Below are 16615 nucleotides of genomic sequence, written 5' to 3'. Positions count from 1 at the left end.
TTTATCACTAAGGTTACTTTTAAGACCATTTTTATATACAAACAACATGTGAAGAACCCACTCAATAGGAAAAAGTTATGCACATTCTCACACTGACAGGTTTTTTAGGGGAGTTACCTTTTTTTTTAAAAAAAAAAAAAAGACTGCACCAAGCACTGCCTCTTAACAGCCCTAGCCTTGCAGAATGAACTGGTAAATCAGGCATGGATTGTAGGTGACAAAGGCGATTCACTGTGTTGCATGGGGGCATAGGGGTCTGTACCTCATTCTGGAGACTTTGACGGTTGGTGCACAGGGCCTTCTTTTCCTAAATATATTTGAACACACAGAAGGAAGCCCTTAGCTGTAGCTCTACCCCTTTTGCTCTGAGCAACACAAGTTTCACCATCCTAAGCACGAGTGTGGGCAGTGAAATGCCATCTAGATCCACTCTCCTGGTGACATAGCTACTGCCTGTCACAAAGGTGAAGCAATTATGCTGAGAAAGAGCTCTTCCCCATCGACATAGGGTATGTTCCTTACTAGTGCTACAGTGGCATAGCTCTATCAATGCACTTGCCATGTAGACTAGCCCAGGTTCATAAAGCACCACGATCTATTATCGCCTGGCAATGCAATGTCTAACTATTGATTTTAGTTGGTTAAGGCCCTACCAAATTCAGAGCTATGGAAAACATGCTAGAGACCATGAAATCTGATCTTTTGTGTGCTTTCCCCTTTACTATACAGATTTTGTAGGAGAGATCACCTGAGCTGTGTTCAGAGCTGAGTAGCCAGAGCCTAATGGCTTTAGGCTAGGCATGACTCTGAAGGCAGCAGCCCACTAGCAGAGAATCAAATGCCATACCATGCTACCCTTTTGTGCTGCTGCCAGCCGATCTGAAAGGCTAGAAGGTGACAGCTGCTGACTTAGGCCCAGCTCTGCAGGCTGTAGAGCAGAAGTAGGGGTGGCAATACCCTACCACCTCATCCTTCTGTGCTGGTGGTGATTCTGCAATGAGAGCAGCACTGCCACCAGCAGCAGTCAGTGTAGCAGTCACACACTATAACCTCCCCACAGCTCCTTTCTGGCTCCATACACCTACAATTACAACACTATGAAATTTGAGCTCCTAGTGGCTGCAGTCATGACATTATTTTTAGAAGCCTATAACTAAGAAATCAACCAAAATAGACCATGAATTTGATACGGTTCTACCTGTTAGCAACAAAGTGCTAAGCTTCATAAACGTGCCTGCCTGGGAGCCGTATACAATTCATGTTGAAATGTGGGGGGAGAGAGGCAGGGCATCTAGGTTGGGGACCTTTCCCCCCAAACCTAAGCTAGCCAATATGAAATGCAGACGAGGTGTGTCCTAAACTCCACCTCTTTTGCTGTTGGGCACCTTAGTTTGGGCTGTTTCTACTTGTGAACTGGATTCAGGTGGTTTAGACCAGTAGTTCCCAATTGCTGGTCTGGTACTAGGCCGTGAATTGCTGGCCCAGGGCTCTGTGCTGTGCTGCGCTGCTGCTTTGAAATGTCATGCTGGAGCCTGGGATCAGCTGGGGAATCCCACTTCCCTTAAAGCTTTAAATTCATGGGTTTAGCATGATCACCCAGGATGTGGGAGACTTGGGGTCAAGTTCCCCTCTTCAAATAAATCGAGGCCTAGTCCCCTAACTACCTGGCCACAGGGTTTTTCCTCATGTTCACCTTTTAAATGACTTAAGTATCTAAAATGAAACAGGAGAGAGTGAAGCAGCCACCCAGCATGGTATCCCATAGTCCTTTGGTTAGAACATACGCCTGCCAGGTAAGTGATGCCTGTTCAATTCCTTTTGCCCCCTTAGGCACAGGAGGGAATTAAAGTGACTCTGATGCTTCTGGGCTAAAACTTATAAAAGAGCTCATATCTCCTCCTGGGCCTGCTGTGGTAGACCTACTCTATCCCCACCTACAAGTTGTGATGCCACATGCAAGAGAGGTAGAGAAACACCTAGCTTCCCCATTTGTGGGTTGTCTTAGATGTGAGCTAATCCTACAGATGCCTAAGATGAGGCAGTAGTGTGTGTGTGTGTGTGTGTAGAAAGACACACCTAGGAAACAGAGCAGTGGTCCCCAATGCAGTGCCCATGGGTGCCATGGCACCCATCAGGGCACTTATGTGCACCCACCTAGTCGGGGTCGCAACGCAGGATGGCCGGGGAAGGACGGGCTGCACGCGCTCGGGGCTGAACTTGCACCATGACGGGGTGTGGGGAAGCGCCGGCGGCAGGAAAACCTGTTGGGGAGCCTGGCGGCTAGTACGGAGCAGCAAAATGGCCCTGGGGGGGAGGGGGGGTCTGGTGCCAGCGCAGGCACACTTGGCACAGGGCCAGCGAGCCAGGTGATGCAGTGGGATGATGTCACCTACCGGTGCAGTGCCTACTACACAAAAAGGTTGGGGACCAGTGCTTTAGAGCAAAACTTCAGATGCCAAATGAATATAGACACCTACAGGATTATGGATCAGTCACCCAGATGTGGTATGGATCATAGTGGTACCAAAAAACTGGGACTTGAGTTAAAACACAGCTTTAAGTACCTAAGTCCCTTCATGTATAAGAGAGCCCTATGTTTTTATATACATGTTAAGGAGTTTCTCCATACTTAAGTAGCCTTTATTTTTCAAAAGGTCTATCTGCTTTTTGCAACAAGCCTTTACAAATGTAATGGGGGAGAACTGTGAGAGTTAGCAAAGTGTCATCGTTGTCTCATTAAAGGCCATTCTTTTTCTGTAAAACAAACTTTTGAGAAGTACCCTTTCTCTTCTGTTGTTTGTATTCATCAGGAAAGCTTAGACAGCATGCCAGAATCACAACTGAGCAGAGCAGGCCCAGACTCCAGTTGGAATTGATTAAAAGTAACCCCTAGAAGGAGGAGAGCCAGGCTATGTTCCACAGGATCAGCTTTTGACCTGACTCTCCCTTTGGGAACACCGGGTGAGGAAATGATTCATTTCCAAATTCTGTCTCCCAAATAAACTCTGCTTATGTGCTAAAAATCACAACTGAGCCCACTCACTTTAGGGTGCAGTTGTCTGAGAGGCACTTGAGCTGTGGTCCTCATCTGTGGCTCTTTCCTATACTCAGGGGCTACGTCTACATTGGCCCCTTTTCCGGAAGGGGCATGTTAATTTCACGAGTCGTAATTGGGAAATCCGCGGGGGATTTAAATATCCCCCGCGGCATTTAAATAAAAATGTCCGCCGCTTTTTTCCAGCTTTTAGAAAAGCCGGAAAAGAGCGTCTACACTGTTCCTCCGGAAAAAAAGCCCTTTTCCAGAGGATCTTATTCCTACTTCACTAAGAGCCTCCGGAAAAGGGCTTTTTTTCCAGAGGATCGGGGCCAGGGTAGACGCTCTTTTCCGGCTTTTCTAAAAGCTGGAAAAAAGCGGCGGACATTTTTATTTAAATGCCGCGGGGGATATTTAAATCCCCCGCAGATTTCCCTATTACGACTCGTGAAATTAACATGCCCCTTCCGGAAAAGGGGCCAATGTAGACGAGCCCAGGGGCTCTGCTGAAAGCCTTGAGCCTGGTGGATGGGAATGTGTCTGAGCCTCTCCAAAGCTGTGTAAATTATCATTAGTTCTTACCTCACAGACCTAGTCTTCCAAACGCACACTGACATCACAAGATTAGATCATTTTTGAAGTTTTCTATATAGCCATAATAGCTAGACCCTTAATTAAAAAAGGTAGGTGAGCTTCTGTAGAACAAAATAGCAATCAGCAAGCTGTGGGTACAGGTGCTGAGTTTTATTTTCCCATTCTTCTCCAAGGCTCCACACATGCTCTGCTTCTTTCTGGCCCTGTCTTTGCCTCCCCCAAACAGCTGATCAGCAATGCCACTGCCTGCTGTGGCTGATTAGTGCTGTCCACCCACTATTTTTTCCCACAGACACTTGAGCCCTGGAGCACACATGGAGTCAGTGCCTATGGAACTGAGTGTTGACCCTCTTCATGCTGGAAGGCAGCCATGGGGCTGGCAATGCTGAATAGAGGATTCATTCAATAACTTAATTCCCACATTGTATGTAAGAGTAGGTCTTGGTTTTCTTACTCAAGCAACCTATTTTGTAAGGGAACCAGTGGATAAAATTATAGCCTGCCAGAAGAGAGTTTACACCATGGTCCAGAGGACAGAAAACTAGACAAGCACTCAGACTTGGATTGTATTCTCAGCCCTACCCTTGACACGCTGTGTGACTTAGTGAGCCTCTTCGCTAGTGCCTGCCTTTTTCCAACCCATTGTCTGTCTTGTCTACTTAGCAAAACTGATATACCACTGAGTCTTAGATAATAATTTAATAATTGACTCAGCCTCTGGCCAGGTTCTCAGTAATTCAGTGCTAAAGAACAGCATGTAAAGAGGACAGAGTAGCTGCTTGATTTTAAGACTCAAAATTAAATTTTCAATAGCACCTAGATGCCAAACTCTCAAAAGCCTCTCTCTCTTTAGGTAACTACATCCATCAGTTAGAAACCACTGGCATTTTCAAAACTGACACTTAACTGCCTCTAAGTCCAGTAAGTGACTACATTTCTGGTGGTTGGCATTCACAAGCTGCCCAAATCCTGATGCACCGCACCGATAATGAGCGACTCGGAGCCCAAGCTCAGGCTGAATATCCAAAGGCTCTGAGGAGGGATTCTCAAAGGAGGCAGGAGTAAAAGTATCTCCCCAAGAGGGCCTGATACTGTGGGCATTCTGAGAACACACATAAGACCTGATACCTGTCAGAGGCTTCAGGAGCAGGCAGCATAGCAGCCATATAAAAGCAAGCCTAGGTGAGGGCATTTAGCAACAGAGCTTGAGTGGAAAAGAAAAACTGTTTCAGCTGCCAGGGCATGGGGGTAGCTAAGCAGCCGAATTGACTCAGATAGCCCCAGGAGAGGGTTCAGGCAAATTCAAACCTTGCCTGAGAGTTAACAACTCTAAATAAAATATTCTCCCCTGGCCACCTCCATCTCATTTTCCAGTGCTGCTTTTCAAAACACCATAAATGACATACATTCAGAGATTCAAAATGCTAACTTAGTACCTTCCTTACCCTAAGAAAGTACTTCAGGGAATTTCTGGAAGGTGATGTTGCTATTTTTCTCAACTCAGGAAAGCAATCACTATCTCCCTTCCTCCCCTAATTTAAAAGATCATTTCAGCAAACATCAAGATGTATGAAACCCACAAGAAACGTGCCACACTTTAAAGCTCATTTTTTGAATATTGTGTATGTCGATAGTAAGGAAATCAGAACATTTGCAATGTCTTTCTACACATGTAGAAAGTATTGATCCAGTATTAGTGTTATGTAAATAATCATCTTGCTGAACAAAGGGAGGAAGATGGAAGAACCTACCCTGCTAGAGAAGGGCTTATAAAGCAAAAGATTGTTAGCTGGATACATTTTGCTCTGGACATTCTCAACTTATGGTCTATTCCATTCCATACAATGATCTTTTCATTAATATACACTATTAGAAGATTTACCTGACTTTGCTCAGGTCCTTAATTTATTTTTTCGTTTCCTTCATTTAAATCATGAAGCTGGGGATGAGGGGTTCAGTATACAGGCCACCCCAGGGAGCAGGGGCAGATGACGGTTTTGCGGGGCCCCGGGCAGCATACTTCCGTGGGGCCCCCCCTTTGCCACGGCGCATGCGCAGTGACGCCATGCGCATGCGTAGCGGCGCCCCGGTGCATGCACGGGCTTTCTGAAGCGCAGGGCCCGGGGCGGCCGCCCCGTTCGCCCTGTCGTAAATCTGCCCCTGCCAGGGAGAGAGGACTACCTCAGCCCTCTCTCATTGCAGCAGCTTGGGGCAAAAGAGACTCTCCATGGTTGCTGCAGCTCTAGCAGGCACAGCTGGGGAGAAGTGCATGTCTCTCAGCTGGGGCAGGTCTAGGTTTGTCTGCCCCTGTATTCCCTGGGGAAAATGAGGAATGCAGCAAATGTGCACTTCCCCCTTTCTCTCCTATGAAGAGCAACATCCATCAATAGTCCCATATAAATTGGGGTTACAGGGAGCTTCAGACCACTACTGCCCTCCCTAAAGGGTGCCTAGGGGGGGTAGGAGGCTCAGAACCAGGGCAGTCCTGCATGGGGAGAGCACCCCCAGCCACACATTTCTCCTCCTTGGTGATTCTCTCTCTTTTCTGTATGGTTTTATAAGAAGCAATCCCCTTTCAGGGGCATCCTCTTTTCCTGGAAAAAACAAACCCCGTACCTTGCTTTAAGTTAAAGAGGAAGCTGCATACTGAATTTGGTAGTCCTAACGCTTACCATTTAAGAGGTGATCTTGAACAGACAAACTCACTGACTCATATGTATATAATAGATTACTTGATCCAAATTTTTAGAATCTCAGTTTTATGTGAAAGCAGCTTTAATTAGCCAGGCAGAAAGCCTCTCTGGGGAAGAATGGCAGCATAACTTCTTTTTTGCCCCAGCTGAGGCTAATTTGGTTGGCACAGAAGAATCTTGCAAACTGGGCTTTAAACCCACCTGCCACCAGGATTTCATGCCAAGTTGCCATCCCTGGAGGAAAAGGATGGATTGGTATTAGTGAAGCCAATTGTCAGTCTCTTGCTGGTTAACATCAATGCTGATAAAATTACAGTAGGATGGTTTGCTGGGAGCACTTTGAATCGATTGCCTACGGGGGTTGAAGGAGATGGGAAATGCTGGGCTCAGGTGGTTCCATTGATGAGGTCACAACCTTTGGATACTCATGACCCCAATTTAAACATTTTTCTTTATGGCTGTGAGTTTTGCAGAACCCTAAAGCAAATTAAATTTGCAGACCTGACATGATAATAACCTAATCAAGTCAGATTTATGCCACAGGAAGAATACATTTATTATAGCCTTGTTTGCCACCAGTCCCTGGAAGAGCATAGAGGAGTCCATTAGGAACAAAGGCAGCTTCAGTGACTAAAGCAGCAAATAGATTGGTTATTTTCAAAGTGTTAAAAAACTACACCATCTCTCTCACCCACACTTGATAAATACTCTCATTGAATCTGCTGACTACAATGTGCAGCATAAATAAAGAGCTGATACCATCATGGCGCACACATTCTTGGGAAGATGTCCTTCTACTTTCTTTCAAAAGTTCCTGCTAATTACAATAATGGGCCCCACATTTGAAAACAGCATGCTTAAATTTACTATTTCAAGTAGCACCATTGGCTGAAGTGGCCCTTCTCACAGTAGTTAAAGTTCAGCATGTATGTTAGTGTTTGCAGGATTGAAGCCTTATTAATTAATGCTGTGGAGTAATGCAGCAAGTAGACTCAGCTATCTATTTCTATGCATTTTCATCTAGAGTTTTGCCTTGTGTCCAAAAAGCCACTTTAAAAGCTACACATTTATTGACATTGCTATTAGTCCAGGGCTTGCCTATAGAATACTGCCAAACACACATTGTGCAGGCCTAATAGATAATCAAAAACAAGGAAATTCAGGCAGATGGCTGCTAATTTGTCTATAACTCACTTTGTTGTGCCTTCATATTGCTAGCATCTCAGTGCATGCAATAGCTATTAAGTACACTACCATCAATTAAATAGCCAGAGTCTTAGCCCTGAATTTCTTTGCTTTTCTGTGGTGGGCAGCACGGGGGGCAGTGGGGAAAATAAGGTAACAAAATATTAGAAAATGTGAATATTAGCAACTTATAACCACAGAGCCAGAAATGAAGCAAGACTAGTTTATAACAGCTAAGGATCTGGCGCACGCTCTCCTAATACAGGAATAGGCATGTGAAGAAAAACCACTTCCATGAACAGTCTGGTCAGCCTGTGGTTCACTCAGATCCAGTGTGAGGCTGCTAAAGTAAATATGAGTCCCCATTGAATGACACTCCTCATTCAACTTCATGCAAGGTTCATGTTGTCAGATACAATATTACAAGAGCCATTATCCTTCCATTGACCATAATATAAAATTTCCAATGATAGCATCTCCGTGCTCACAGTGGAGCTTGTGAACCCAAAAGGTTGCATTTGGATTTAATTAAAATTAGGCAACCTAACATTTCAAACTCAGCTCTGCCTACCAATAGACAGATCTTGTAAAATTGGCCTGTGCAAAAGTGCAGTGACTGATTTTACAATTTAGCTGATGATATGCACTCAAATATTAAATAGCATAATCTAGGCTCATCTGTAGCAATAAAAAATGCTTTGAGAAAGAATTACTGAATATGGAGATTAGACCTAGATCCATGAAGGTTCTCAGCATTTCAATGCTGAATGTCACATCACTCAGCTTGTAGGAACCTAGAAAATCATAGGACAAACATGGTGATCCACTAAGTGGAGTTAGGCACCTAAGCTCCCTATACAGTGCCTGAGGAGAGAGAGGTACTTTATACTGTGATGAACAAAGACAGCAGGCTAAGGTGGGGAGCTGCCTAAATTAACCAACGGGAAATGCCAACCAGAGAAGTGTGTCCTATGCTCTGTCTCTCTCACAGCCTAAGTCTGGGCTGCAGGGAGGCGTTTAGCTCTGCTAGACATTCATGAACCAGGTGAAATTAAGCATTTGGCCTTGCAGGACTAAGGAGCTGCCCCACCCACCAATTCGCCTGGGGGCCTGTGGTGGCTGTCAGCACCGCTGCTTGCCACATTAATTATGAAAGTAAAAAAATTGCTTGAGCCTCAGCACCTAATTGTTTGAGCCCTGGCACCTCTTTTTTCACAAATTATATACTGAAAAAGGGTACTGTTACTTTAAAGCTTGGCATCTATTTCCATTGTATTCAAATCATTGCTTTGGATAGGAGTAATGCAAAGCTGAATAGAAACAATAAAGAGCATGAAATCAGAAGCATCCCTGAAACAAATAGAGGGGTAGCTTTCTATCGATTGTAGTAGCAGATATCAGACAGTTTGGCAGCTAGCTTCTGTCAGAGGGTTTTAAGGGAATGAAAAATCCAAAGTCCCTCCCCTCAGCTCATGAATTTAAAGTCACTTCAGCCCCTGCTCAAAAGGGAGAAGGAAAGAAGAGGTGCATCTCATCTGACCAAAGAAGCCTCAGTGGCCTCTGAAGCAAACCTACATCACAGAACTTCTGAGTGCCAAAAGACCCAGCTCCTCGTTACTCACCTTTCCCCTGGCACTTTCTAAATGTCAGTTCTCCGTTAAGATACAAGCAGCAGCAGAACATGGAAAGCCTGGGGGCAGCATAAAATGGATTAAATGTAAAGTAAAAGAAACAAGGAACACAGCATTGTTTGGATTATTTATTTTCATATTTAATTCATTAGAAACCTCATTTTTAACTGACTTGAATCTGCCACAGACTTTGAGGGAGTGCTGCACAGGGGTCACTGCCACTAGACATGGGGCCTAGTTCCTGAGGAGCTTTTGGAATGCGGTTTTGAAACTTGTGCACTTCTGGGAAACCATCATGTTGGAAAGCAGGAGGCTCTGTGGTTCTAAGGGACTTGAAAGGCAGTCAACAAGAGGGGAAGGACACAGGTGGGACCAAAGACCACCCTAAAATTATGCTAAGATGACAACTTTCCAAGAGAAGGGAAGGAAGCTTTGCCACTCAAGCACTGGAAATGTTGAGTGGATGAAGTGCTAGCAAGAAATTTGCATTTGCAACTGGACAGATGAAAATTCCCTAGACCACTGCTGGAGGTGCTGCTTCTCTCTCCCATTCACTCCTTTGCACTTACAGTGCTCAGCTCCAGGGCAGTGCAGTAGTTCTAAGGGACTCAACAGCAGGGGTAGGCAAATTCCAGCCTGAGGGCTGGATTCAGTTCACAGGGTTAGTCCCTGGTGGGCCCCCACCTCCATGTTTACCTGCGCCCCTGGAAGTATCAGAGGATCACAGCTCTGGTTGGCTGCGGCATCCCATTCTGTGATTCTTCCCAATGTTTGCATTGGCCATGAATGGTGATTCGTGGCCAACAAAAGCTGTGATCTTCTAATACCTGCTGAGGTGCCGGTAAATGTAGCAGCAGCCTGCCAGGGACTAATCCTGCCAGCTGCTGGGGAGGGGGGCCAGGAGGGAGGTTGGTCCCTCCTGCACTACGGTATGAAGAAGCTCACTGATCTCTGCTGACCAGGAGCTGAGAGAAAACTGTGATGGATTTGGAGGTGATAGGTGCAGGAAAGCAAATGCAGCAATGGAAGGAGGAGGGAGGGAACAAATTGCTCTTTTTCTTAGCTTCTGTGTGGCCTTAACATTTGAATAGGATTCTGCCAGTTTTTCCCCCTCAGCTGAATTTAATTTGACTTTGATCATCCAATTTAACAAATGTGATTTTGCATATCCCCACTAGATGTCTGTGGTTGACAGAATGTATCCTTACTGCTAGAATAGTGATAGAAATGTAGCCATGTTAGTCTGGGGTAGTTGAAGCAAAATGCAGGACAATGTAGCACTTTAAAGACTAACAAGATGGTTTATTAGATGATGAGCTTTCGTGGGCCAGACCCACTTCCTATTTGATCTGAGGAAGTGGGTCTGGCCCACGAAAGCTCATCATCTAATAAACCATCTTGTTAGTCTTTAAAGTGCTACATTGTCCTGCATTTTGCTTACTGCTAGGTGATGCATGGATTTAAGAAGTAGATGGCTCTGAGTCCCTGCAGCAGATTGGCATTTCGGGCTAGGGTCCCCATGCCTCACATGAAAACATTGTTTCTGGTGGCTATGAGTGCATGTCATCAGCCACCCATGTCTGTGGCTCAGAACCAGCCTTGTCCAGTGGTACGCTGGTCTAAGCTCTTTTATTTTCACATGGCATTGCTGTGTGGCTCTGACCAACATGCCCTGTGCAGTTTTGGTGGATATCAGCATTTCTTTTGCTGATTTGGAGCTCTGCCTGCACAGCAGATGCTACTTTCTTCTCCACCACTCCCAGCAATCAGATCCAGTCTCCTTAATGCTCCATGCTGGAGCCATTTGTGACCCTGGGAATGCATGCTCAGCTCCGCTGGTGAACTCTCTACACTACTCCAACAGGAAATGAGCATTTAGAAGTTCCTGGGCCTTTTCCTGCTCACCTGGCTGAAGAGCATTGGAGGTCAAAGTGCTTGCCACAGCATTCAAAATGGTGCACTCTGAATCACCTCCTGGAGGCCAGTAACTCCAAATTACAATACACAGTGTTTACACCACCCTTAATTTGAGGCGCAAATGTCACCTTCACTCATTCGCATGGAGTACAAGGAGGGACTGGGCAGTGTAGATACACTCATTACAAATTTGAACTAATAATAATAATGAATAAATTGACCTAAGCTTGTAATGTAGACCAGTCCTAACGTTATGCAGCGACATTTTCCCTAGAATTATAAACTTGTAAATTATTTCAGCTATAGATCTAACTGATCCCTTTTGTGCTGCTGAAATAATTTTGTTTTTCAATATGAAAACCATGTAGTTATTTTTGTTTATGATTTTAGCTGAACATATTTGCCCCACGGTCTTCAAAATTACAGATTTTGGAATGCAATCAAGAGGATCTCTCTGTTCTGGAAATCAATAAGTGACTATATTGAATTCCTTTTTCATATGAATTTGGATTAAGAAGAAATAGACACCAGCACAGGCCAGACAGATCATGAAATCTTCCTTTTTAGAACTAGAACATCCACTGGGCTTGTAATAAAAAAGTAAGCTTATGGTTAACCTTTAGTATTTCACTATCTGATAAATCATTACATATTCTCTACTCTTCAGGAGAAACCATCCATATTAAATACATTCAAAGGAGCACATTTTTGGAAATTATTGTCCATTACATATAAATTATTTTTTAAGTCAGAATTTACTATATAGGTATAACTGTATAAGCAAAGGTTAGTACCTTGTTCCTGAAATGTTTTTTCTTACTGTTCAGACATTTTTCAGAATCTTTCTCTCTATAAAAAACTTTTCCTGTGGGATGACATGGGCTGGAGCACTAGGGGAGTGAGGTGTTTCAGTTGGGGGCTCAGATCAGTGAGGGTTGGGGTTTTTTGGAGGAACTTTTTATTTCTTCTCACTTGTTTGGTTCCTAACTGATTTTTCAGCATGTCAATGGCTCCCAACTCAAAAAGGGTTCCCCACTCCTGACATAAAGACAATGTTGAAACTTTTTGTGTTGAACATAGTATTTTACTTGAATTAAAATGAAGCCTGGCCAACCAGGCTTCAATTGGGGCTCAGCCCCCATCTGGCCACAGAGTCCTGTCACCAGACACCCTGTCCACGTCCTGTCCTCCCTCTCCCGTCCCCAGTCCCGACACCCTGCCCCTAGCTGGCTCCTGCCAGTCTGGCTGCAGAAAGGGTTGGTGGTGGCCCTCCTCCTGCTGTGGCATGGGTAGGAGGAGAGGCTACAATTTGGCTATGGTGGACAGAGGAGGGTTGGCAAGTATAGTGAGCAAGGGTGCAGCTCCCTAGTAGTTTTTAAAAAAACCGGACACAGACCTGAATTTTCTATGAGAGATGCTTATTACCAGGCTATTGTTCAGCACAGTAACTGAAAGCATACTACCCTCTAGTGGTCTGAACTAGTCCTTTACATTTATGGGTAGAAAAAGAATAAATTTCCCTCCATGGATTAGAATATGTGTTTTCTTAGACAACACCCAGAGGGAAGGATTAAGCCATAAATGCAGGAATGCATCTATATCACATGAAAAGAATTGGCAAATCCCAGAATAAGGAACATGATTAAATATATAATTCTAGAGAGACCAAATAATTCTAACAATTTCGAAAATAAAAATCAGAAGTGATCCAGTGTAGTAAATAAATTGCAGGGACCTTTCATTGACAGCACAGCCTTCCAAACTGCAACTGAAGGAGCACTCACAGCTCACATTGTGCTCATTCTCATTTTCAGTTGCTAAAATCCTATTTTCAAAACTAAAAATACTGATCATTTTTGAAGCAAGCAATTACAGCAGTTGTCACAGGGATGCAATTCAGTAACTAATGGTAAGGCAAGTGATCTATGAAGGGTGAGTGTGGGACATAGGTGCTGGAACTCAGGTTTCTGGGTGTGCTGCAATATTCAGGTTATTCCTGGTCCCTGGCTTGAAGTGATTTCAATTAGATTACATAGATATAGGGCTTGAAGTGATTTCCATTATATATTTCCATTATATATATACAGTTTGGTTCAGTGGCTTTGAGCACCCCCACTGTATCAATTATTCCCCTAGTGTGGGATGATTCACAAGACACTCTCCTTGAAGATATGATTTACTCTGTTAAAATATTGCTAACACCTCGTGACAGAGCAACATCCTTGAAACAAACGTCACTGAATTAGGTTTAAATATCTTTGGAGCCATCTGCAATAAATGCATTGTTGTGCGCATAGGTCATCTGATAGGTAACCTCTCTGGGTGAAGATGGGATGTGAATCGGGGAATGACATGCAAACAGTATCCTCTCAGGACCATGGCAGAGTATTGGCTGCATCATTTGATTAAAGATGGAAGTGCTGCTCTCCCAAATTTGGCCTCTGATCTAGCAGCTAACTGCAGCTCATAATGCTATACAAAGGTACCCCTTACCCACCTCATCAATTTCAGATACTAGAACATTTTGGAACCTGGCTGAAGTCATTGCTTGGTGTCCGGTAGAGTGAGCCGTAATAGACAAATGAGAGAAGTACACTAGTCAGTTAAATATAAGGTGTTCTCCATTTTGATAATCCTCATAATGAAATAGCACGAGCCTTGGAACAGCCAGCCATAGCCACAAATAGACACTGAAGCATTCTGAAAGATTTGGTCCAACAGCTGTAATAGCAAAGACCTATAGAGACGTCTAGAGTACATAGCTTCTTCTCTCCTTGTGAAGAATATTGTTTGGGGAAGAACACAGGTCACATTTAATTGATTGACTTAAGTCGAAGTTGGAAACCATTTTCTTACTGAATTTTGCATGAAGTCTCCGTATCACTTTGTCCTTACAAAACATAGAACATGAACACAAGTGCCTGCCACTTGCTCATTCTTCTTCCGAAGGCACTAAAAAGACCATTTTGAGGGAGAGATGGAGGATGGAGCATTCCAAGAGAGGCTCAAAAGGGCACTCTAGCTTCAGAGGAATAACATTGAGGTCCCCTGCTGTACTAGATTCTCTAGCAGGTAGGAATGTGTGCATTAGACCTTTAAGAAACTTGAAAACTGTTGGATGAGAGCAGTGGAACTAGAATACTTCTCATAGTGAGGGTTCTAAAAGCCAGCTAACGAAACTGTTAGACATGTGTGTTGAAAAGCAATGTGAAAAAGTGCAATTTCTGCTTCTATCAGATAGGTGTGGCATAGTTTCAGGAGTCTAAAGAAACAGAACTTATGCTAGCTTCCTTCTCACAGCAGCAAGGAACTTTTCACAGTGAAAGCTAGGTATGTTGTCACACCTGTCACACCCCTAAGTTCCCTATGGATGAGAGAAGATTGAGAGCAACTATGTTGTTGAATGGTGTGCCAGTATTGCTGCTAAGTGGACTTTGAGCTACAGGAAAGACTGGAGCATTTTAACTGCTGCATGAATTGGGGATTTTTGGTTCTGGGACCTGCACCAGCTCTAGGCTTTATCAAGAATCTTTTTGATGGAATAAGTTTTCTTAATGAATGTTTTCTTGCTTTATAACAAACAGTTCTTTTAAATACTACAAAACATTGTAGATGGTTTCTTTCTTATCTTTGCATATGTAATATGGTCAATTTTCTGAAAGCATTCTATTTAAAATTCACATATTGTCACCATTATCTGTTAATGTGATATGTCACATTATCTGTTAATTTTATGTCATTACAAGCTTTCACTGTATGTTAAATCTCTCAAAAAAGAACATGATTCATTTTTAAAGCAGCAAAGTTAAAAATATAATGCATTGCATTTCTTTGCTTTTGGCAGATCCATATTTAAGGTTGAATTGAGTTTTGCACTCAAAGCAGGGGTTCAATCTCTTTGTTATGTTTGCAGAATGTAGCAAATCTTCCCCAGATTATAATGATTATTCCAAGTATAGTAGGAACTCTCCAAAAATAAAAAAGTAGATTAATTAGCTTGAACTAACAAGCTTAATGCTTTTAATAATTGAGCCCCTTATATCAGATCCATCTTTGTCCTGAATTATTTTAATAACCAAATAAAGCAAACTCTTTAAATTTTTCCATAAATTTAAATATAGTACATTGGCCAAACTTGAAGAATTTAGTTAAGGAATAACATTCATTTTTGTCATTATTCTTCAGAAGGATACATTTCTTCGTAAGGAGAAACTGACAAATAACGGTTTTTCTCAGAGAGCCTCACAAAGAACTGCTTTCTTCAAAATGGTTGCCTTGCCAGCTTCTATTGTTCCCAAAGAGTCCGAGACTAAAGGCTCCCTTAGCAAAAACAATCACCTCCTCCCTTTGGCAACAATAACAGTGAAGCCCACTGATATTTAGAGACCTTAGAACATCCCACTTCAGTCAGTATCTTTTGTATGGCTCTTTTTGAATTTTTAGCAGTGACATCCTTGATCACTGCATGGGTATATCAGAAAATTTGTTACTTAAATAGTTTAATTTCCATTTATGGCCACCAACCTAGGTTGTCTTCCTATGAATAGGATCCAAAGGTAGCTAAACTCTTTGTCCAAAAACTTTTTACTTCATTATACCTCTCCATTGGGCCCCTCAAATGTTTGTAAAGCTGTATAAATAACTTATTAAACTTGGTCATCAGTGAAAATTTGACTTCAACTTTACTTTTAGTTAGATACAAAGATTTAGAAAGATCACCCACAATGAAATTACTACTAGTCAATTACTAAATATTTTTCTGGGCAATGTGAACAAGCAGACTGGTCACAGAAAGAAAGTGATCTGCTATCATTTTCAATTCTGTTTCTTAACTTGGGAAGTAGCAAAACGCTTTCAACTTATGATTTTTCAATTGCAATGAAGTATATGAAATAGAGGCTTTAGAACCTCTCTGTTGAAGTTTATTGTTTTAGGAATTATGTAAGCATCTTTGTGATTTTAAGATTAATGCTTTGATCTTTAAAGAGGTAAAATTTGTTTTATCAGGCATTCTTAAAACTTAAATACCCACCTTGGGGAATGAGAAAACAGATTGACAGAGCCAGACAAGTACCCAGAAGTCAATTACTTCAAGACAGGCCCAACAAGGAACATAACAGAACACCACTGGTCATCACCTACAGCCCCAACTTAAACCCCTCCAGCGCATCACTGACAATCTGCAACCTATCCTGGAAATGATCCCTCACTCTCATAGGCCTTGGGAGACAGACCAATCCTTGACTATGGATAACTCCTAACCTTAAGCAAATACTTACCAGCAGCCATATATCACACCTCAGATACACTCATCCAGGAACCTACCCCAGCCACAAAACCTATTACCAACTCTGTCCCCGTATATCTATACAAGTGACAACATCACAGGACCTAATTACATAAACCACAACATCAGGTGCTCATGTAACTGCACATTTTCTAACGTGATCTATGCAATCAAGTGCCAACAATGCCCCTCTGCCATGTACATTGGCCAAACCAGACACTCCATGACAAAAGATAAATGGACACAAATAAGACATCAGAAATGGTAACACAAG

This window comes from Pelodiscus sinensis, chromosome 6 (assembly GCF_049634645.1).
Source record: "Pelodiscus sinensis isolate JC-2024 chromosome 6, ASM4963464v1, whole genome shotgun sequence".
Taxonomy (NCBI): Eukaryota; Metazoa; Chordata; order Testudines; family Trionychidae; genus Pelodiscus; species Pelodiscus sinensis.
Note: the sequence above shows the minus strand (reverse complement) of the source record.